Here is a 23,055-nt window from a genome sequence, read left to right on the forward strand (position 1 = left end):
TTAACATTTAATCCCTTTAAAAAAAAAGGTCCACCCATTTGTTAAATGAGACTGAAAGCACAATCTCAGTTTCTGTTTTCTAAAAACGGTTTTCATGTCTTATGCACGCGTGAGCACATTATATAGCTGCACTCATACCTTTCCGAGTGACTAAAGGGGTCTCTGGTCAGATGTGCAAGGTGCTCCACCAGCAGAGGGGGGGAGCCTCAGAGATCCCACTTCCTCTTCTTTTGTCACTCACACATGCTCCTTGAAGAGACAAAAAAAAAATGGATATAAAGAATGTTAAAAAAGTAGCACACATGCAGGAAGAAGAATAAGATGCAGAAAACCAACTCCTAAAGTCAGTTGATTCATCTCTTTAACATAAAGTTAAAAAGCCTGCAGATTTTTTTTTTGACAGACGGAGGCGTTCTGAAGACACCTACACTGTCCAAATCTTAGCAGTTTCTGAAAAGCTTCAAAATTCCTGGTTATGCACTTATGCCCCTTATAATATAAAAATTGAGTTTTAATATCACCAGTGTGTTTCCATTTGCAGCAGCACATCCCAGCTGTACTTTTACCATACAGTTAAACATGTCTGAACACTGAACTTTAGGAAAGTTACAAACTGCCAGTCGTCTCGTATTGTCTTTAGAAATTTAGCATTGGCAATCTTTGCGGAACCCTTCAAAAAAGGTCAAACCAAATCAAAAGCATTCTGACGAGCTTTAAAATGGAGAAAGGAAAATGCAAAACAGATCACAAAGGGATGTGGGGGGAGACGGAAATATAGATGGACAAACGATGAATTCCCAGAGCTGCTCACTTCACTAGATTAAATTGCTATTTTTGAAAAAATCCACTGAGAAGAGATGCGAGTGAAAATGATTCAGTGTGGGCTTATGTACATGCGTGTCCGTGTGCCCTTCAATCTGGCCTTTGGCCTACTTTACAGCCAAGTCATCATTCTTGCCCACTGGGACTTCATAATTCCAGTCTGTGTATAGCATGAGTGTGTTAAGTTTGTATTACAAGAGCCATACCATAAATCTCTTCCTGCCAGCCCACACACTTCTGCATTAGTGACTGCGAGGAGGATGCACTGCAGTGCAGGTATGCATCAGCTTATGAAGGATTCTGGCCACCAAAGGTGCCTGTCTGTTTCATCCCGAGTGAGTCATCATTTCTTATCTCCTCCTTCCTTTTTGTCTCTGTCTTAAACATGCATCGTGAGCACTTTTTAAAAAAAAATGCGTTTCCCCACCACCACCACCACCACCCTGCAGAAACCTTTGCAAACATTGAGCGAAATGTAATCCATCTGCAGATTGGAAGCAGGACGAGCTAAAGCTTCTATAAATACTCATCTGATTCCTGTGACAGTCACAAAATAAACCTTCAGAATCATACACAGCGCTGCAGTTCAAGTAGCAAATCATCTCGGTCTTTGCCTGCAATGCAAACCTCTCCTTGTTTTGACTTTAGTTGCTCTGTGTGAGAGCTAAATGTCACTACAACCAAAAAGAGCAGGAAAGGCCAAAACAACAGACTGAAACATAGATATAAGAAAACATTTTGCCTGTTGTTTTGACTTAAAATCTTTAAAATTTAGACACATGATATTTACGCTTCTTTCAGCAGAGAAGAAAAGGCTGTTTAGTCTTCCAACATATTTATCCTTAAAACTTTTTTCTAAAACGGGTTTTAGTGTTATAAAAAAAAAGAAAAAAAAGTCTCTGACCACATGCTCTAAAATCCCAAATGACGTAAAAGTCTATGCTATTCATGGGAAACAGACACCGGATTTCACAAACAAAAAAGGTCTTTCTACGCATCCAGATTTGATGCTGCAATGCTCCAGAGAAATTCATGATACAGCAACAGAATGACGCAGCTCTAACAGCAGAGCCTTCTTAAGTGACCAACACCCATGTGAGCATTTATGCTTGTTCAATGTGCATCTGCATTTTAAACCCCTTAATGTCCCAGTTGCCTGCATGGTTTCTGCTCCAGCATTAAATAACAGAGACTGAAAATAAAGGCTGCATGTTCCAAGTAGGCTGGGGGCTATTAAAATGGTATACAATGACTTTTACTGAAATTGCTGAAACACAGACAAGAGGGAAGCATGAAGAGTTAAGAGTGTATTAACAATGAACTGAGTCCTTGAATGGACCGTTGCAGCTTTAAAATGAAAAATAAAAGAATTGCTTCAGGCAGAAAACTGATAATTGTGTTTGCATTATGAGCAGACATGATTCGGTTACAACCTGTTGCATTTTACATTTGTGTTCCATGAGGCCTTTAAATGTCATGTAAACATATAGAGGACTAATACTGTAGGGGCAAGCAGAATTTTAACTCCGTATAATCAAATAACACAATTCTTTCCAAAGACATTGGTCACACAGTGAGTGAACTTTATAACCTTAATCAATACGTGTCTAAATCAGGATCGTCGGACTATTTGAACCTACAAAATCTCACTCTATAAAAGCCAATCAGTTCACAGGTTACATTCACAGAACACAGTTTGAAGTCACACCCAAATGAGCCACTGTTGAATGTTACATAAAAAAATAAAAAAACTTACTTTATACATTACATCTTTTTGTTCCTTCTGTATCAAAGCTAACTGGGGTTTGGCCCCACGGCCAAGTTAATTCCAAATCAGGAACTCTGTTCTAATCAAGAATCGTGGATCAAAGCAGATCATGAACCATGGATAAACCACATGTGATGGATTTTTGTTTCCTGCCGTGAATTATTTTAATGCCCTCAATCCTCAATTCAAAATATTGCAAGAAAAAAAAAAGACCCCAAACTAATGCAGAACAGCTTAAAAGCCTCAAAAAATCTCAACCTCTAAAGAGTCAAAACATTTTAAATAAATTCAATCTTGGAGAAAAAAACAAACAAACAAACAAACAATTTTGGTGTTTAGATTACATTTAAAACAGCAAATACCCGGAGATCAAGTACTGCATCACAGTTAGTATGGAGATAAAAAGTTGCTGCATTTCTAATACTGCCATATTGCTGTTTTTGTTAAGTCAAATTTATTTGTTTAGCACATTTCATAGAGCACCCCTGTAGCAGTGTCCAGCTGTGCACTAATGTTGCAAATGAGGTATTTTAGCATAAAAGACTGGCTCTAATTATCCAACCTACATCTAGCTTCTTTCTCTGTTCTAGAAAACACTCCCTATTAATAATCTATAAGCCTTCAGTCTCTTCTTCTGCACAGGCCTGTTTCCCATTCAGTCCAGGTTGACTTGGGAACAGACTTGGTTCCTGTCATAAATCTAAAACGTCAGACAAACAAATGCAGAGGCGAGGAGGGACTCGCTGGAAGACAAATGGAAAAAAAAAAAATCTCAGCTAGTAACTACGTGGATTTTTTTCTCCATGCAAAATCTTGTGGAAAGCTGTATGCATGTTTGAGCACGCAGCACTTTGCAAGCTAAAACCGGGCAGCAAAAAGTGGAAGGGCTCCAAGGGCTGGAAGTGAGCAAGACTGAGAGACTTTGAAATAACCTATGTTCTGAATGATTTAAAGGGTAATGTGAGCAGGGCTAAATCTAACAAACAGTCAAATCAGTCTTTCTCAAATCCCCAAGCTCAGTGTGAACACCCTAAGACCAACCAGCCATGTCCAAGTGTTAAATCCAATGGTTCCACTCTCCAAAGACTCCAAGGGTATGGCACAGAGAGGAGGTGAGACTGGTCTCTTTTCTTAAGACTGTGCAGTAGCGCACTATGAGGACAGCATTTGCATATGTGTGTGTCTGGCTCACAGCCAGGGTTTGTGTATGTGTTATATGACACTGTTTGTAGCTTATGTTGTAACAGAGGGAGTCAAACGATGACATCTTTGGTATTAGCGACAACAAACAGCACTGTGCCAAACCCGGGCCAACTGGATTTTCCTCAACCTACTGCTTTGTCAAACACCTCGTGCTTCCAACAACGTGGGACAAGGACAGCCCTACGGGGCCTGCAGCAGTCCACGAGCCCACGGCAGAGTCCATGCTAAATAAGGGACAAGAGGAAAGGCAACAAAAGATGACAAAAAAAAACCCAATCACAGGCAACTGTAGCCACAGCTCCCCATTTCTGACAGATTTCCAGGGGAAGCCCATGGAGGAAAAAAAACAGGAATGCCAGGAATAGAGCATGTAGAAAACATGTATGAGGCACAATGGCTGGGTTTCCAGTGCAGTCCAGTTTGTCATTTGAATTCAGAAGATGTGAGGAAAGAAAGCAGAATGCGATCAAAAAATAATAATTAAATCATGTTTAATTGGCTGAAAAACAATATGTTTGCATAAAAACTTTAGGTTTTCAACATTATTTCTTTTTCCTGTCTAGATGTTGAAAAAATTAAAACATTTAACTTTTTTTTAATACATTGATTTCTTACAGAATTAAACATTTATGTTGTTTCAAAGTAACATTTATGAGTTAGCCCAGAAAATCTTTTAGGACTGACTAAATGTTTTTACTGCTGTTGGTTCTCATCCTAACAGGGTTGGTTTAACTAATTTTAAATGACTTTTGAATAAATCAATTCATGTTTTGTAGCATTTAATAGTAAAAATGCTTGTTGTCTCTGATCTATTTTTTATTCATTCAAAGATAACGACACAGATAGCATTAAATATTTGTTCAAACAATGAGATTAATTCTTGTGTGTACATGTTAAAAGAAAGACAGTTTCCACAGAAAAGTATAACTACCCTTCCAACTAAAACCATCACACTCAGCTCTGTTTAAACACTGGGATCAGCCCTAAAAGAAATCTGGTAGACCAAGCCCAGATATAATAAGTTGCACAACACGATTGCTTCATCTAGAAAATAAGCAAATAAATTGAGTGAAAAATGTTCAAACCCTTTTCATGTTGAATCAAAATGTCTTTTGTCGAGTGTGGCGTAAAAAACCCTGCTGTGCCAAAGAGTTCATTCAGGTGGTTTGAGTCGGTTTCAAAAAAGGAACTGATACGCACTAGGGAAGTGGAAACAACTATTGTGAATCGCATCTGACCTGGCATGATGTGACCCACCAGCTGTTTCCAGTCTGACTTGGCGCACAGTAAGCCCACATGACTGATTCCTGAGACATGACAGTTTTAAAATTTATCCCCAAAGATAAAAGTATTTTCTGAAGAAAAGCTTGGAGATTTTGTTTTTTTGTGGATGTCCAATAGGTGTTTTTTTTTTCCCTGCTCGATGTTTGTTTATGGTTGAACTAACAACAGAATTACAGTCCTCTACCCTTTGGGCACCCTACACCATCTTTTTTAAACTAGTTAAAGAAAACCCAGCTTTTATGCTGTTTTGTTTGTGGAATGGAAACCTTTCTAAAGTCACAATTATTTTGGATGAAACGGCTCAAAATCAGGGCCTGTTTAACTTTCTGAAACAACAATTTGCTGGAAACTGGGTGTCAGGATCCTTTTAGATTTACTGTACGTATGAGCAAAGGCAGGCAGGAAAGGAAGAAGACGAATGGAGAAACAAAGGACAGACAGGACAGATGAAAGGGCAGAGTAACAGACAGATAGATGGAGATCTACTTCCTGTTTACAGAGAGCAGAGAACACAGGAAACGAAGCTGTGGGCCACTAGACCCCCGTTAACAAGAATAACTGTAATGACAAGATACACATACCACACAAACACACACATGGCCTCACTACCTTCCTTCTTATGCGTCCATAGAGATTACATGAGCCAGATTCAGCTAAAAACTTTCCTCTCTTTTTCCATGTCCTTTGGTGACACTTGTGATTTGGATTAGGTTGTGGTTCTGACCAGCAGTCGTGTTAAAAAGATCTAGCTTTTAGTGGATACATGTCTCTTTTCTTTTGCTAAATATAGACTTGTAACATCAGTAATGAAACTTTTTTTTCCCATTTACATATTTTTTATAACTCATAAACTAAGAATTATAGGAAACATTTCAAGTAAACAGAAAAGAGACTTACTGGACTGCATGCTGGACATCCTTTATGTGTCATTTCTTCTTGTAGCTAATAATAATAGCAACAATAAAAACTCAGAAAGCCACAAGTTTAGCACACAGCATATGCATATTTTTAAGGTATGTCAAAAGGCAAATCTGTTGTTTTTTTATTTTGCAAGGAAAAAAATAAATCAGAACATTCTTCCCCCAGAGTTTGAACAGAGCCAATAAGAGTCACCAAACAAAAAAAAATTCTCTATTTGCTGTCATTTCTTATTAGTTGTTGGTGGGGTCAAGCAACCTCCCTGCCTGCTGTTTGATCCTCAAACAAAACTAAATTAACACCACTGTATCAGTTACGTTTTATTTGTAAAAACACAATGAGACGACATAAAAAGATAATGACACACAAATATTACATCAGTTCATTGGTTTGATCTACGAGCCCATATTTTTAAACACCGACACTCAATAGTCTTTTGGCTGTGGCAAAAATCAATAACTGGACCACATTAAACACACATACACCACTGCATATGAGCACAAATCCAGAGACACGTTTCTAAATTGAGCTAGTGGTATCAATATTTCATTTAAGCAGCTCCATCATGAGATCAATAGCCCATGTCACTGCACACACACACCCCTAGTCACACTACATAAACTCCAATAAGTGTTCATCGTGCGTTCTAAATGTTCAGCAATAACTTGGGCTTAAAGACTTCAGGTAAAATCCTCTGTGAGCTCCAAGCATGACTAATCTGATCATCCTCTTTCTAATTTAGCCTTATTAAGAAATCTAGTTTTATCTACTTTTTTTTTTAAGTTAAGTCACACTGATGTTCTTTTTCGTTTTCCATCTTATTATGCCTCTAGTATAGACCCAAGACCTGGTATAACAAAACGAGGCTCACAGGTTTAGATGTCCATGGTATGTCGTGGATTGAAATTTGTTGGACATAGGAGACAAATCAGTCGGCGATAAAACGTTTGTCCAATCGATGGACACCAACAGTGACATGCGAATGCAGAGTGTGTGGCTTGTGAGGCCCACAGACATGTTTCAGTTACTGATCAAATATCTAGAGAAGTCTTCGGCGAGAGCCAGTAGAGGAAAAAAGTTGTTTGAAATGTCAGAAATAACCTCAGCCAATGAGAGTGCAAGAAATGGTGTGAGGGGGGCACAGGAGGTCACAAGGAATGCAATTAACAAACATACAACAAGATGCCAGCGAGCCTGGAGAAGGAAGTCTGCCTGGACTCGATTCACAGTGTGTAATATCATAACAGACTAAAGAGAGGAGGCCTGGAGAGAGGTTGCCTGTTCTCCCCATCAATCAGGTGATCAATCAGACTGAGTCACTGATAGGGATATCCTGAGCTAATCTCAAGTATCAGACTGAGGTCCCAATCAAGGCATGTCTTTATTGATCGGTATCAGAGTAGCTGACCACACTCTGCTGCAAAACCCCACTGCTGACCTACTGTGTATGCTTTTATGTCTGCTGCTCCATAATGCAGCTGCTGTAAAATCTCGTCTTTTGGATCCACGGTATGCCCTACCCTCCAGATTAGAGATAGACTAATTAATCAGTTGACCAATTTTAATCGGCCGGTATAAGCCACTTAAAAAAAATAAATAAATAAAAGTGAGGGTGCTCTTTTATGTTATTTTTAGGTGTTCAAGTGCTTTTAAGTAGTGTTAAATATACATTTATTTAAGTTAAGCAATGATTGGTATACTCAGTTGAAGAAAAATACATATCGGCCAAAAACAACAACAAAAAACAACCCCCCCCCCCACACACACACACACACACACACACACACAAAATAAAAAAACAAATTGTGTATTGTGAAATGCTTGCCCTTATTTCTAAAGAATGTTTTTGACATTGACCATAGAAAAACTCATAGCAGTTGATCTTTACACCAGACACCACATAATAACACTACTAGAGATGTATATAAAAAAAAGGTTTGCCATTACCTGGTATATGTTGATAGATAATAAAAAAGTACAAGATTAATGTATCACAGGATATGTTAATGAGAAGAGAGAATTCTGAGCATGACATCTGTAACTGCTTGATAGACATCAGTCAGAAAGGCCAGGGTTGACTTTGGCATCTTGTAGTGTATACCCCCACCACACACACACACACCTTCCCTCAACATTATGCACACCACAATCCCTTTTGCCAATGATTTACATAAGGTGAATAACAAAACTGCTTTTAACTAACGGGCATCAGAACATAAATAACATGGGGCTTTTTTAAAGTTATTAAAAAAACATAAATAAAATACATGCATACTTTTGCGTTTCAGTTGACATTTCAGATACACGGTAAATCAGGCAAATTATACCTGTTGGAGTATGTTGCATCTCCTCAACTTAAAAAACTGTTAATGTTACACATTTCTATCTGTTTGTTATTTGTGTCTTAGAACATAAAAAGTACTATGAACAATTTTAGGACAAGACTTTCTTGTAATTTTGTAAAAAAGGTCTCAGACAATAGCTTTCCAAAATTTTGAAGGTCATTCCAGGAGTTTAGAGTCCGATCTTGAATATTGTCAGACTTGTTTCTCAGACCATCGACAGGGAAACAGTTCTGCAGCTGCCACACCGACCCAAATCCCGGCCTCTAGCAGATTCCACGGCAGCACATGCAACACAAACATGCACACACTTTTAGGAGGTACGTGAGCTCAGGGCTTCTGACATTTGTGACCTTGTGAGAAATGCAATTTCTGATTGGGTTGACATGCACACCAACACTTAGACAGAAAGACAAGGGATGTCTTGTTCTGCTGTCCATCAGCTCGGGACTAACTGTTGATATGGCTATCTGTGAGACCGAGCCAGAACAACGCGACTCAAAGAGTCCTCAGAGACACAAACGCGCAAACACTCGGAGTAGCAGTATGGCAGCAGATAAGAGCTGGAGATGGATGGCCGTGTGTATGTGAGCCGCAGCTTTATCAGGGTTAGCCGGACGGATGGCTCGCTCTGACAGACAAAGACAGAGCACAGAGGTGCACAGCGACAGGGTATGTCCTTTTTGTCCTAACCCACAGATGTAGCTCATATTTCTGTGACACCAAAAATCTACAGAAACTTTTGATTACAGATATAAATTTTGCAGTGGGAGTCGTGTATGACAGGATCAGATACAGCGTTATCCCCGCTGAGATCAATAATTTACACCTTCACATGGCCTCTGTGGACACAGAACACTTTACTTTTAAGAGGCATACATTAGAATAATGTATTATTCTCATTAACAGGTACTAATAATAAGATTTACATAATTATTCTTGAAATGGTAATTTGATTAAAAGATGAGTTAATAACTAAATCTCTTCACTTGTGTAAGTAAAGCATATCTTACAGGATAAAAGAGATGAACTTTAAGGGTTTAAGAAGCTGCTCATTTTATCTGACAAGCTGCCTTTTTCAGATCGATTTCTTTTTTTTAAAGTGTTAAGTGTTTGACAGCTTTTTTTCATGACTTGTCATGATCTACAACACAGCAATAAGTATTCAGAAACCTGTGAGATCTTTGTGACTGGTCCTGTTGGTTACTGTATATATTTATGTGCACTACCTGTCAGAGCTAAAGATCAGGAAGAGGAAATGATTTCAATGATTCTGACAGATTTGTTTTCTATCAGCTGCTTCTTGCAATTCACTGACAATATTTACCACAGAGAAAGGCATGGCTTAACCTTTGCCCTGACAGGGCTGTGAGTTAATGTGCCAAGAACATACAGGTGTGTGAAACAGTGAAGGAAGGAAAGTGTGTGACGAAAGAGATTCTCCATTTGTGGAAAGATAAGAAGATGATAAGAGGAAGAGGCGATCATATGAAATTGACTGCAAAGCGTCTCTATTTTCACTTTGAGAAATAGAGGGAGGGAATCTAAAACAAGACGAAATTTGCTCCAAAGCTTTTTGCAACTCTATTAGTTTCTTTTAAGCAAGTCTCTAATCACTTCTACTGTTCTTAATAGACTGCACAGTCATTACTGAAATGTGTCTCTGCGTTTGTCGATATGAGGATGTTTGGAAGAAAATTTTCAGAACTGGACAATCCTAAAATAGAACTATTTAGAGTTTGTGACCACGTTCTTAGTTGTACCGGATAGTAAATCTGCCTCCACCTTAAAATAGTCATTTGTCAAATCAATTTATGCTGTTTAAGTTGTAATGACTTAATTACACTGCATATATTTACAACTGTGGAATATGCACAAATAAAAAGAAGCAATTATTATCTAATATCTGTATGAGTTTTAAAATTGTTAAAGTGACATGTGTAACAAACTAAAAAGACAAACAATTCCTCTAAGCCAGCATGAAGAGAGACGTGCATGTGTGATGTAAATGTTTCTTCATGAGTCAGCAGAAATTGAACGGTTTCCATTTCCTCTTATGGTGGCTGGTCAATGTAAAATGAGCATGACAGTTACCATGGAAGCACAGTTTTTTTTTTTTCTCCTCTCCATTTCCTGCCGGGTAGTATCTCAGACTGAAACAGATGCTAAGAGCAACATACACACATGAACTGCATAGGTTTACAAAGAAGGGCATTGTTGGAGCTAAGCTCACCACAACATATAAGGTTTCTCAACGCTACAATGCCAAGCTGCAGTGGTCCGGGGTATTGTACTTTTATTGAGGTGTTCAAGGTGACTTCTCAAACTTGGTGCGATCCATACACAAGATCTCACAAAGCAGAAAGATGACTTGCAATGTTTGAGAAATCAAGCTTTGGTTCCATTTTGTTCCAAGCTAACATAGTTGTACTGACTGATATATGCAGGAGTAAAAATATGAACAATAAAAAGGTACAAACAGTAAATAATAAACATTATCATTTATTTTATGTTCACTACCTGATGAACACACTATTCTTTTTCCTCTAGTGGTTTTCCTGACCGGCTATTTTTTCAGTCTAACATCTTGTGCTGAGCATAGCGTTGGCTTTGGGGTGTTTTTGGCTGAGAATAGTTGGCTGCTGTATTTGGAAGTGCAACTAATAAGAGAAAAGCGAGTAAATCCCAGGGTGATATTCTCCAATTACTTATCTTACCAATTGCTGTTGTCAGTTCATTTGTTGTGGACCTTCTAATCAATTATTTGTGTAAACTTTGCAATTCCATGAAACACGAAAATGTTGAGACTTGTGAAACTGATACTGTGACCTGAGAACTAGGAAAAACTGCAGCGTTAGCTGACAATACTGCAGGTTTATGACTTTTACCAGCTCATTTTATGCAGCACATGGCCATTTAAACAAACACTGTGATTAAAAATTTATTAGACTACAGCATTTGTACCAAAGTTCCCACATAAAAGGCCATGTCTATTAATAATTCTGAATATTTATAATTAAAACTTTAGAAGGTTACAGCACATTGTGAAGAACTCGGAACAAAAATACTTCAACACCATCCAACGCTGAGCATCACTTGATTTCAGACCGCAGCTTTTTCTTGGACTTGGTAGTTCATAAGAATGATTCCTGCTGTTGCAGTCCAAAATTAAACTATACCTATATTTTACTTTCTAATGAGCTCATGATGCCTTTACTGTTTAACAACACAGGGACACAGAGAACCAAGCGAGGAACAGAAATAGCCTATTAAATCCTTCTTCTCAGAGAAGAACCAATGCAGAAAACAAGCGACTGCAGCTATGAGTTGGGGGGGGGGGGAAACAAGCTCTGCTGAATACTGCGCTAAATCCCATTTCCTTATCGTTAAGCCTGCAGAAACATGATGTCCATCCAGCTGAGACACACTGACTGTGACAGCCTCTGAATCATCTGTAGAAGCTCTATATGCAGTTAAAACACACTCAGCCGAAGCTTTGGTTTACTGCTCTTTTTGCCCTCACAGCTGTAATAATTCCACCAAAGCTATTTATGAGGAGTCAAAGTACAGTAAACAAGGTAGGAACATGTTAGAACAGTGACTGACAAAAAGCATGTCACGCTCTTGTCACCTGGTTTAAAAAAAAAGAAATAAAAAGCCAATCGCTACATCATCAATTAACCCTCAGAAGCATTAGGCCTTATAGACTGAACACACATGCATGCAACCAAGGTTGATCTGTTTGTGTTGGCCTTTAGCTGGTTCCAGTCGGAGCAGGGCACAGACCGCTGACAAGACTCCCTGGTGGCGCTGGCTGACCCACTTCTCTGCTATTCTATCCCTAACGTGACCCGCCGGAGAGCAAAAGGACACACGCAGATGGAAGCACATGCCTATATGCACACACATACACGCAACTGCTTACAAATCCTAGTGGACTGAGAACCAGAAAAAAAAAAAAACTGCTGAATGTCTCCAACAGGTTTATTTCTCGCTTTCACTCTGTTTGAAGATTAACCATTTAAGTTTCTGCTATCTGATCTAGCTAAATTACCTACAAACATCCAGAGTGACCTTCTGTTAGCTGCACTTAATCTTGGGTGCCTTTTTCAGGCAGCGTAACGGGCAAGATAAACATCTTACAACAACAAAGACATGACAGCCCACTTTATTAAAAAAAAGAAGGGGTTGTGGTGTTACAAATATTAAAATATCACAGTGTCCTCGTTTTAATCTGTTAAAATCTGTTGTGTGTTCATCTGCCTTTCAGATTAAGAGCATTGCATGTGTAAAACGAAAGTACCATAAGGTTCAGTATAATACTAAACCATATTACTAGGGCTGCACAATAATAGAAAATCTTGCAATGTGCAATATTATCATTTAATATTGCAATGAAAATATCAATTGTGATAAACCCATATTCCTCACTCCTCACTTTCTCTTCTGTCTACACGATCATCTAACCAGTGGTCTCCAATCCTGGTCCTGGAGGGCCACTATCCTGCATGTTTTCCTTGTTTCTCTGCTCCAACACACCTGATTTAAATCAATGGGTGATTAACAGGCTTCTGCAGAACATGAAGAGGTAATTTAACCACTGAATCAGGTGTGTTGTAGCAGGAAAACAAGGAAAACATGCAGGATAGTGGCCCTCAAGGACCATGATTGGAGACCCCTGATCTAAACCATGTTAGGATGTAAGGTTTTTGTATTATGTTTTGTCTTCATATTTCAGTTCGAGTTTGTTTGTTATTTAGTTGTCTCTTCCCTGTGCCTCAGCCACCATTCACTTCTCCTCAGTCACTCTCTCTCTTCCCTTTTCTCACCCATCTACACCTGCCTCTAGCTCCTTAATCTTCTCACCTGTGCCCACTTCCACTAATCACCCTCTGCCTTTAAAAACCCGGTCACTTCTCTCACTATCTGCTGGTTCATTGTCATTCTNGTTCTGTTTGCTCGTGCCTTCTTGTCTCCCAGTGGTTCGTCTTTAGTCTCAGGTCTGTTCAGGTTTAGTTTAGTTTAGTTTAGTTTAGTTAGTTAATGTTTTTTTGTATTTAGTCTAGGTTTTGCTGCCACGTCAGCCTTTGTTTTGGGTTTGCCTTTTATTTCTAAATAAATTAGTTTTTTTTATCAACATGAGTCTGCGCTCAGGGTTCGCCTCCTTCCACCCCGTTCCTGACAAACCAAGTGTGAGCATCAAGGCCAGTGAGAGTCAATTAGATTGACCAAAAATATCTGCAGGCAGAACATAAATGCATGGAAACTGAAATATAATGGCCTGTTATTTATTGCAGTTTAAGCAGTTGTTTGTCATATTGTTACTGCTCTCACTGATACTGTGATGACAATACATTTGTGAGCTATTGTGAAGCTCATAAATACTACTAGACACGGGACAGTCTAGAAGTGACAGTAACCAGGAGCAAAAATATCATGGTTTCACAGAACTACAATATTAAAACAAAAATGTTAAGATGCATACCATGATTTACAGGCTTGTATTTAAAAACAAAAATGCAATTACTATTACTTTTCTTGCCTAAACAATATGATATATTTTGGTTAATGATTATATTGTAGATGCAATAGTATAATAATAAAAAAAATTTATAGTTATTTTAACGCACATATATAAATAAGAGGACAGATTGTTGACAGTTACTGTTTAAAGTCAGTCAGCTTTTTCCTGCACTCAGAACAGATTTTAAACCAATTTAAGGTCAGTAAATTTTATTATTATGTTTTTATTTTTAATATTTAAGATCAAGGTTGAAATTTCAATTGAAATTACAACTACTGAGAATGAATTTAAAATTTAAATTTTGTCAGCTAAGGGGAAAGCAGAAAAATGGACTTGGATATCTTATGAAAAGCCATTTAAACCATAGCAACAGTCTGATGGAAAGCATTTGTAGTTTTGACACGGTGACTTTGTAACACCATGGTATGCCTTGAAACTACTAATTGGCCCATGCCTAATTACTACTGTACTATTTTTCCGTTTTGTTTAATCTCAGACTTGATCAGAAAATAGAAGAAGAGAATTTGGTAGTGCTGTCACTGTGACTGTGTTGAGGGGTTAATGCAGTTCCACTCGCTGCGCTATTCAGCTGCATTCACCTTGTATTTACAGTTATATTTATATTCACACTGCACATCATTATAGTAGAAACTGGACGCTATCATCTCTTATATCTGACTCACATTCACATCTTTGTTTGCTCCTGAGCTGCTGCACTCGCAGAATAGACCGCAGTCAAGTCTGTTTCAACTTCTATTTGATAAAACTGACTGCACACATATTTGGAGCTCATCTTTGCATGCATCATTACAGTAATGTCATACTGCGAGTTCCTCCTTCTCTCAGCCTGCAGCGAGAACAGGCTGACTGAACTTGCCATTTTATTTTCACAAAATGCCTTTTTTCTTTTTTTTTTTTTTTGGGGGGGGGGGAATTTGCCTAAATGGTTTGAAAAGACGCTAAATGTTATGACAAAAAGCACTCAGGTGGAAACAGTGTACCCACAGAGACTTCCTTCTGCTCAAGTGTGTGTACACAAAAAGGGGAAGAGGCGATGTAATGCAAGTTTGCGGATGCCATTCTCCATGGACAGTTAAAGGAGCCAACACGCTGTGCTGCAAGCATCTCTACAGTGAGAAGATGTTCGCATTTTGGACTGTGAGAACAAATAAGTAACAAACAGGTCAACAGTCTTTAACACTGACTTCACAACTGTGTTTAGTGAAGTAGTGCAAGTTTTTCATGAAATCCTCAAGTTTTAGGAGTGTGTATTCATAGAAAACCAAGGCTTAAGGTCAATTAATTTTTCCTAATAAGCTTAAAATCATAAACATTTAATGAAAATAGGGTCCCATTTTGACCAAAAATATTTTTAACTTTGTCATCACACGATATTTAACCTAAGACACTGTTTTGACTGCGTTTTTATAGAAATTTGTTTTGCTTTGACTGGTTTTTATTGATATACTCAGTGTGTTTAGGTAGTTTATTTGATGTTTTTTACTAAAAGAGCTGAAATGATTTATTGAGTAATTTAAATAACCCAATTACAAAAATTCCTTGAGGCAATCTCTGGCTCAGTTATTTGTTTACTCCACGTGACGGCATACTGCACAGTATGTTTCACCGGGACAGTTATTATTGTTACACAACATGCTTATGCTACATTATGTGTGATGGAGGGGGAAAAAATAAATCTGTGCAAAAAGTCAAAACAGGAAAATAATTTTCATTTAATCGTTTTTATAAAATGAATCAAGAGCTGTTTGATTTCTACATTTTCAGCATATAACTTAGCTGGGATGAGATGCCTCCCCTGCCTGCCTTTGAACTGATTTAGTGTTTCAAGGAAAAACAGAAAAAAAAAAAGTTTTGGATTATCAAAGGACGCATCGTTGCACCCAGGCCAAATACAAAGATTCGGATAATTTTCTCCTTCAGATTTATGCATGCCACAGACCTCAGTATTGTGTAAAAAATAAAAAATAAAAACAACACTTGAGACAGACTGTTGCAAACATCTTGGCATCTCATTCCCGGACAGAGCTATGCAAGATCAAGGGAAAATAAAAGAATTGATCTTTCATGGTGCTCTGGCAAGAGAAGGTGAGGTTTTGATGGCAGAGAGGGGAGGGCCTTAGTGTGGATGAAAGTTGGGGGTTTTCAGAAAAAAAGTTGGTGTAACAGATTTATATCCAGTTAATCAATGGTTTTTTTGATAAAAATATTCCATAGCTGCAGCCCTAACTAAGCTCTACTCTCAGTTAACCTTTATTTATTTATTTTTTTTAAATGGCAATTTGATTTCTTTTGTTTTAAGTTTGCATTTTAAATTAAATTGACAATGCAGTAGTGAAAGGATATTGTAAACATTTAGCTTCGCATCAAATGACTCTGCAGTAATCGAGATTTATCAGCTCTAGTTTTGTTTTGGCAGCGAAGTAAACGTCATATTCAAATGGGCGCACTAATTTTCTCCTTGTATGTTTTGCATGGTAAAGCCACATGAGTGGGAACAGATCACTACTTCTTTTATTAACAAACAAACACTTACTGACCATAGTTTCTCACATGGAGGCTTTGAAACTGACAGAAGCATCAACCCGGCGGTAAAAAGAGGCACAATGGGTGCATTTTACCATCCGCACAGTGCTTGGCCAGCTCAGCCCCGTGGTGTAGGATGATACCAGATATTCCGTCAAATAAATCAAGTACTTTCTAGAAAAGTCATTATGCCTGTTTATGTACGTGTGCGTTTGTATGAGTGTGTAATCTGGACGAGGTCTGGAAGAGGGAACAATGGCATTCCTGTGCTCTGAGGTCCAGGTGGCTGTGGAAACCGAATCCTAAACCGAGCCTTTCTGGCACACAGAGTGCCGAGAACGCCGTGCTGTTGCCTCCCTCCGGAGACACGGGTCAGAATAGGACTATTGTCCCAGACCAGCTCGGACCAATAAATGGACCACAGCCACGATCAAAGACAAACACCATATATATAGGAAAACAGATGATCACCTTCAACTCTTTCACTGTCAGCATTGTTTACTAAAAAACAAAATTAAATAAAAAACTGTATAAATATTTACACATTTGAATTTAAAACTTCATAACGATTAAATGTAAAACTCAAACGCATGCCATTTGAAAAACTAGAACCACCTGTGATGTGCACATACCTGCTACATGAGCTAAAACCACAGTGAGGTATCTACAAACAAACTTATTTAATTCATGCCAGTAACGCCTAAAGAGGAGGGCAAAAATTGCTGTAGTCAGGAAAATTTCAAATCTATCATCACACATCTGGGCATAAAAACCACGAAAACACATGTGCTGTGGCCTGAATGGAGTCAGGGCAGGAAACACATCTAGGCCTTGAAATGAGGAACATGATTAATTTCCTTTTGGAGCTTGACAGTCATGGTTTAACACGAGGCTGAGTTCAGTCATACAGCGCTGAGCAAAGACGGCAAACAAAAAAACGCAAACAAAGTCGCAACAAATGAACCTTAAACCCACACATTTTACACATTTCACAGCAACAACCAGTATCGTTCATACTACTGATCTCCTTAGTCAAGTTACGGTAGTTAGTTTTGTCCATTGCCAAAATATATTATGAAATACTGGAAGGATTTGAATTAAATGTGCAGAAAACAATCAATAGGTGAAAATGTACAACTGATTGACTTTTCGAGTCAACCCAATTCAAGATGGCCGTCACAGGCAATAGACTTTGAAAATGGCTATGACTCAGTCAGTTTTGCATATGTTGAGCTAACATTTGGTGCGGTTGTAGCTGTTGACTGATCCCCAACACAAATGTTACATGTGCTGGCAAAATGAGTCACAAGGAGGAAATTTTCATTTGTTATTTTTATTTTCAAATTCTCCATCTCAAAAGCCTCAAAATGATGAAATTTGGCAATTTATCACCTAGCCTGGCAGCAAGCTAGCTTTGTTTACAACGATGTTAGCTTGAAGTCTCGATTTATATTTGGTCTAGAATGAGCTCTATATTTAAAAAGGGGAATGACGCCAAACAGCAGCCGGCAGAGAAAAATGGTCAGTTTCGAAGGAAATTATAAGGGTTGTAAGACAAAGGATTATTTCTGTTAGAAAACTTCAATTTAAAAGGTAGATTATATACTATTTTAGTTAGTGGGATCACTAAATAGCGTCTTTACGGACACACTTTTACGCAAATCTATTTCCTTTCACTTATTTTACTGCCACCTGTGCACATTACGATTCATTTTGCCAGCACAGGTCATATATTCTGGCCAATAAAAGATAGTTTAAACTTTCACCAATAAATATTTGACCACAAATCATCTACAACAATTTAACTGTCGGTGACAACCCCGTTCGACCGTTTGACCTTAGCCAACACAAAAATGGCTATAACTCGGCTGATTATTTATAGATAACGAGCTAAAATCTGAAGTGGTAGTCGCTGAGAGTCATCCTCAATACATACTCTGAGCGCTAACAGATCACACAAGCTCTCGCAGTATAGCGTGAGATCACACATATTGTCATTTACAAGGTTTGACTTAAACAGCTACAACTCCATCCCCTCTAATGTTAGGAGGATTTTAATTAAAAACTCTAGCATGAAAGATGGCGGGGGATATGCAATCCCTCAAAGGATTTATTGTAACTGTTAAACTGTGCCTCACTGACGTTTATCTTGCAAATTTATCAACGTTTCAGTCCATATTCTCCAACATACTAATGCTACAGGTTTTATGGAGACACAGCAACCCTTCTACTCCAATTACAAACCCTAAACACACAAGAGGATGGTTCTCCCTTCAAGAAACACAACATGATAAATAGGTTTTCTGTCAATCTTACATCTTTACTCGCTTCTTTGCAATTGTGGCCGTTGTTGGATTGATAGCGCGAATCAATGGCCTTATCTTTTAAGATAATTACAGCATTGTTAATGCATGATCACTCAAGCACAATCAATCCTCACACAGAGGAGAGAGGGAGGAGAAGGCGCAAAACGCTCAAACCAAAACCTATAAAAAGTTCCCACGAGGTTTGAATATTCTGAATGCGATTTAAAACCCTTCAGAGTCCAAGAGCAACATTAACATGTCCATTGTAGTCAACCGTGTTTCCTCTCTGTGTAAAGCTGAGAGGAATAATCTGACCTCCAACAGATAATAGAGACAGCAGAGCCACCAACCTGAGGTTAAACTCCTGTTTTTAGGCTCATTGTGACGCAACCCTGGAGGCTCAAAATGTCCAGAAAGGAGGACAACAAAAAGAGAGGAAACACCACCAGGAAGAAACACGTACATACACACTTTTGTGAGCATGTCGGTCAACTTTGAGCAGGCACTGCTTCTCCGGGTCTCTAGTCGAGGCAGGACGTCAAAGATTAATTGTCACACGTTTAAATAAACCGTTAGGGAAACAAGCTGCAGCCGAAATGCGGCAAGAAGTAGTCCGAGAGATGATATGAACCTGGCAGTGGCCCATTCACCGTAAATCAGCCGTCAAGGTTGAACGCCCGATAGGGTGCGAGTTTAAAAAGAAAGTGTCAAGAAGCACACAGTTAAGTGACTGCGCGTCTTCTCGCGTCAAAACGCATTCAAATGTGTTCGCGAGAACATGCCATTAGCCTGGTGGCGAAGTGATAATGAGCTTGTTAAACGCCGAGTCGCGTCGCATCCCCGTTGCTTGGCTGCTTCTGTCAACAAGGACCTCTTCTCTCCGCCGCTGCTGGAGGACCGTTACAGCCTCGCTGGCCAGAGGCGAGCCAGCGGTGGGGTTTATGGGGTGAACAGAACAGCTATGATAAGAAATTAGGTTGGGTTTTAAAAAACAAATATTGTTCGCTTACCTGTAGAGACGGGGCTCCTCGATATGCCAGTGTGGCGCAAAGGACCGCAGGCTAGCGAGGAGGCAGAAAACTGACGTTGATACGGTTCAAAGTATCACTGCTAAGTTAGCGGGCTAGTTAGCTTAGCAAGCTAACGATGTGGGGAGAGTGTCTCCCTCCGTGCGAGCGAGATAAACCAGTCCCCCTTAAAAAAAAAAAAAAGAGAAAGCGGGACTGGTTTCTGAGTTTTACCGCGGCCACAAGCGCACCGTCCGATGTCAAAAGGCGTCACTCGAGGATATATCCATTGGAGAGGAGCGTGAATGTGACCGTGGGTTCAGTCGCCGGGAACCGCTCCTGAGCTGTCTCTCTCTGGGCGGACGTGCTGCCTCTCTGCCGCTGTCTGTCTGACTGACTGAGAGAGAGGAGCTGGCTGCTGATGTGCAGAGCAAACACAGACAGCATCTCTGCTCATCCCAACCCGGAAGGACTCCTCTGACTGATCCCATCCTCTGATAGGCAAAAAGCAGATCAGTTTTTAGGCGTCGCTGACAACAAACGTGCATTTTCATGCATAATCTAAAAAAAAAAAATTACTTGACGCATAAAGGCAGTAAATTGTGGAACTAGGGCTTTAATCGTTAAGTGAACTGCTGCACTTGAAAACACAACGCTTTTAAGACCTGATCAGAATTACAACGTTTTCAGTCCGTTAATCGAACTTTATTTGTTTGGCACTTTTCACACAACACAAAGTGTTTAACAGAGTAAATAAACGCCTAGCATTTATTTTTTAAAGAAAGGACATGGCCCGCCGCATTTCATACCAATTTAACATGATATTATGTTGAAGGGGAACGGATTTGAACCCCGAAAATGACACTATGTGCAAATTCTCGCAATATCGCCAGATCTCGCGAGATGTGATAGCGCTCTGCGTATGACTCGAGGATGAGTGTCAGCTACTCCCACATCAAACTTTAGCCCAGTATCTGTACATTTGACCGAGTTAAAGCCATTTCTGTGTTGCAAATTGTTGATTAGCCTTTGCAACCATCGTTACTAGAAAAGGTAATGATTTGATTTGTGTATCGAATGATTAATTTTTGACAGTTTTACTAAAATCTGTTGAGCAGACATTTTGCCAACAGACAGTGTTGACTCAGTTCATGCACTTGGACTATGTGCTGTTAATGAGTCCCAGCTGTGACCACATGTCTGTACAATAGGCTAAGTTACAGCCATTTTTGTGTTTCCTTGGGTATGTTGGCTGTTATGACGATCTGTGTGAGCTGTCTCAGCCATCTTGAACATGGTTGACTCCAAAGGTTAATCAGTTGTAGGTGTACATCCAGTGATCACTTTCTGAGAGTTTCAGAGATATTTTGCTGACACTATAGACAAACAAAAACACACAGAGACACAGGCAAAACCACTATTGCGCTTTTGCCTTTTGTGGCGGGCGAAACCTCGACACCCCAAAACAACAATAACAAAACAAACAAAAAAAAAACAGCATGCGTTTAGAAAGTAGTATAAAACACACTGAAGTATTATTATTTCAAAACTACAATACTTCCATCTGGATGAGTCAACTCAGTTTAGTCCGTGGCGTAACAGTGGATTGAGAAGGTTTTATCAAGTTAAACGATAGGATGAAATAAATCCCTTCTACACAACTGTTGAATTATTGAAATACTGCTGTTAGGAGACGATTTGAAATCTTACTCAACAGATGCAGCCATGACTTATATGTTCCTGTTTATTTACACAAAGTGCTTCGACTTTGCGAAACAGACTATATAAATTATCACACAGATTTTACAGCATCATTACACAAGTCGCTTCGCCTCAACTTGTGGTATTTATTATTGTGCAATAGCTTACATGGCTGTATGTGTTTCCCCTAGTTTTAACCAGACATCGAGTATTAAACAGAAAGACTTGGAATAAAATACGAAAATTGTTTTAAATATAAATATAAGACGTTAAACAGACGTACTAAGAACTGTATTGTGGGTGAAAAAGGCAAGTAAAATAATAATAAAAAAGATTTTACATTATTAAACAAGTAACATACAAAATTGCATGAAACAGGAGCTTTTTCGATGTCTCATGTGCTAACTCTCTTTAAAATTTTTATTGGATGACCCATGCAAACAAATCACCCGAAGATTTCTGTATTTCTTTCTTATATTTGTAAAGTTTGGAATCCCAGCTAAAGAATATGAAATGTAGCTTTTTTGTGCCAGTTTTACTAATGTTTTAAAACTGTCTCCTGAACTCAAAAGTTTGATTTTGTTTCTAAAATCTAAATAAAGAACTGCTGAAGGAAGTGGGAAGGAAGTTGTGGTAGATCTCAAGCATCGTGACTTTTATGGGCTCCTACCTGCAAACAAACCATCAATCCAAAAGGAACTTGGACTCAGCCAAAGGTTTGTCATTTATGGCCACATATAGAGGATAAAAACTGGATTGTAATCAGAAGTAATAGTAAAAAAAAAAAGTCAATTGGCTTCTTTTTTGTTCCACCTGACAGAAAGGTACAATGGTTTATGGTAAATGGAAAAGTTACAAGAAAAGCTATAAATAAGATATCAATACTATTGCTCACTATTACCTGCTCCATCAGGGGAGTGCTTAGATGTCTTGACTGCAGGCGTAACCTTCTTTGTCACGATTTATTACCAGAATAAGAGACCCTCTTGGGAATGCTTAGACTTGTGCTGGTGCAAGGCAGAGCTATCTTCCTGAGTCAGTGACTTCATTTTCTTCTAATGTTGCCGATTTACGGACTCATTCACTCAGATGGTAAAGTCTGCTCCTTATTGGCAATGCAGTCCCAGGTGCAGCTTTGTGAAAAATTCATGGAGGCCAATATACGATAGTTTGAGTCCACATTCGTACGGCTACACTGCCAAATTGGTTTGTCTCGACGTCGGAAGCTAAACTTCTGTTGGGCTTAATCAAGTCATTGAGGAGCTATGTCTCATTTTTACGACTCAACGCTGTTACCTGCACAGACAGAAAACGCTCTGCCTCGACTTGATGAGATGTGAAACGCATTACGGTTGCTCTTCTAGGTCAGGTCATGCTGAATGTATTCAGGAAGCCAGGTTTGGCACAGAGAAAGAATAATTATCTGATAGGCACTCAGCTTATTTGCGTTCTGTGCTGACAAGTTTGCCACCTTGTATTTGTCACACATTTGCAAAAGAATGTTCCACATTTGGAGTTTTTGTTGTTTATGGCTGCATCTTTTTGTATATATATATATATATATATATATATATATATATATATATATATGCATTTTATGATGCACTGCTTAATATGATTATTTTATAAGTAAATT

At 38.8% G+C, this 23,055-nt stretch overlaps 1 protein-coding gene across 1 annotated transcript in view; it reads right to left on the minus strand.

The window, feature by feature from the left end:
* The window catches only part of galnt1 (UDP-N-acetyl-alpha-D-galactosamine:polypeptide N-acetylgalactosaminyltransferase 1), a 52,147-nt gene extending 31,983 nt beyond the window's left edge, over positions 1 to 20,164 (minus strand). The window contains exons 1-2 of the mRNA XM_017425128.3: positions 19,722 to 20,164; positions 139 to 249 (exon numbers count right to left, since the gene is read on the minus strand). The gene's annotated coding sequence lies outside the window, so the exon portion shown is untranslated. The remainder of the gene's footprint in view (positions 1 to 138; positions 250 to 19,721) is intronic.
* Between the last annotated feature and the right edge of the window lie 2,891 nt (positions 20,165 to 23,055).

Source organism: Kryptolebias marmoratus, linkage group LG16, assembly GCF_001649575.2.
Source record: "Kryptolebias marmoratus isolate JLee-2015 linkage group LG16, ASM164957v2, whole genome shotgun sequence".
In the NCBI taxonomy this organism is placed as follows: Eukaryota; Metazoa; Chordata; class Actinopteri; order Cyprinodontiformes; family Rivulidae; genus Kryptolebias; species Kryptolebias marmoratus.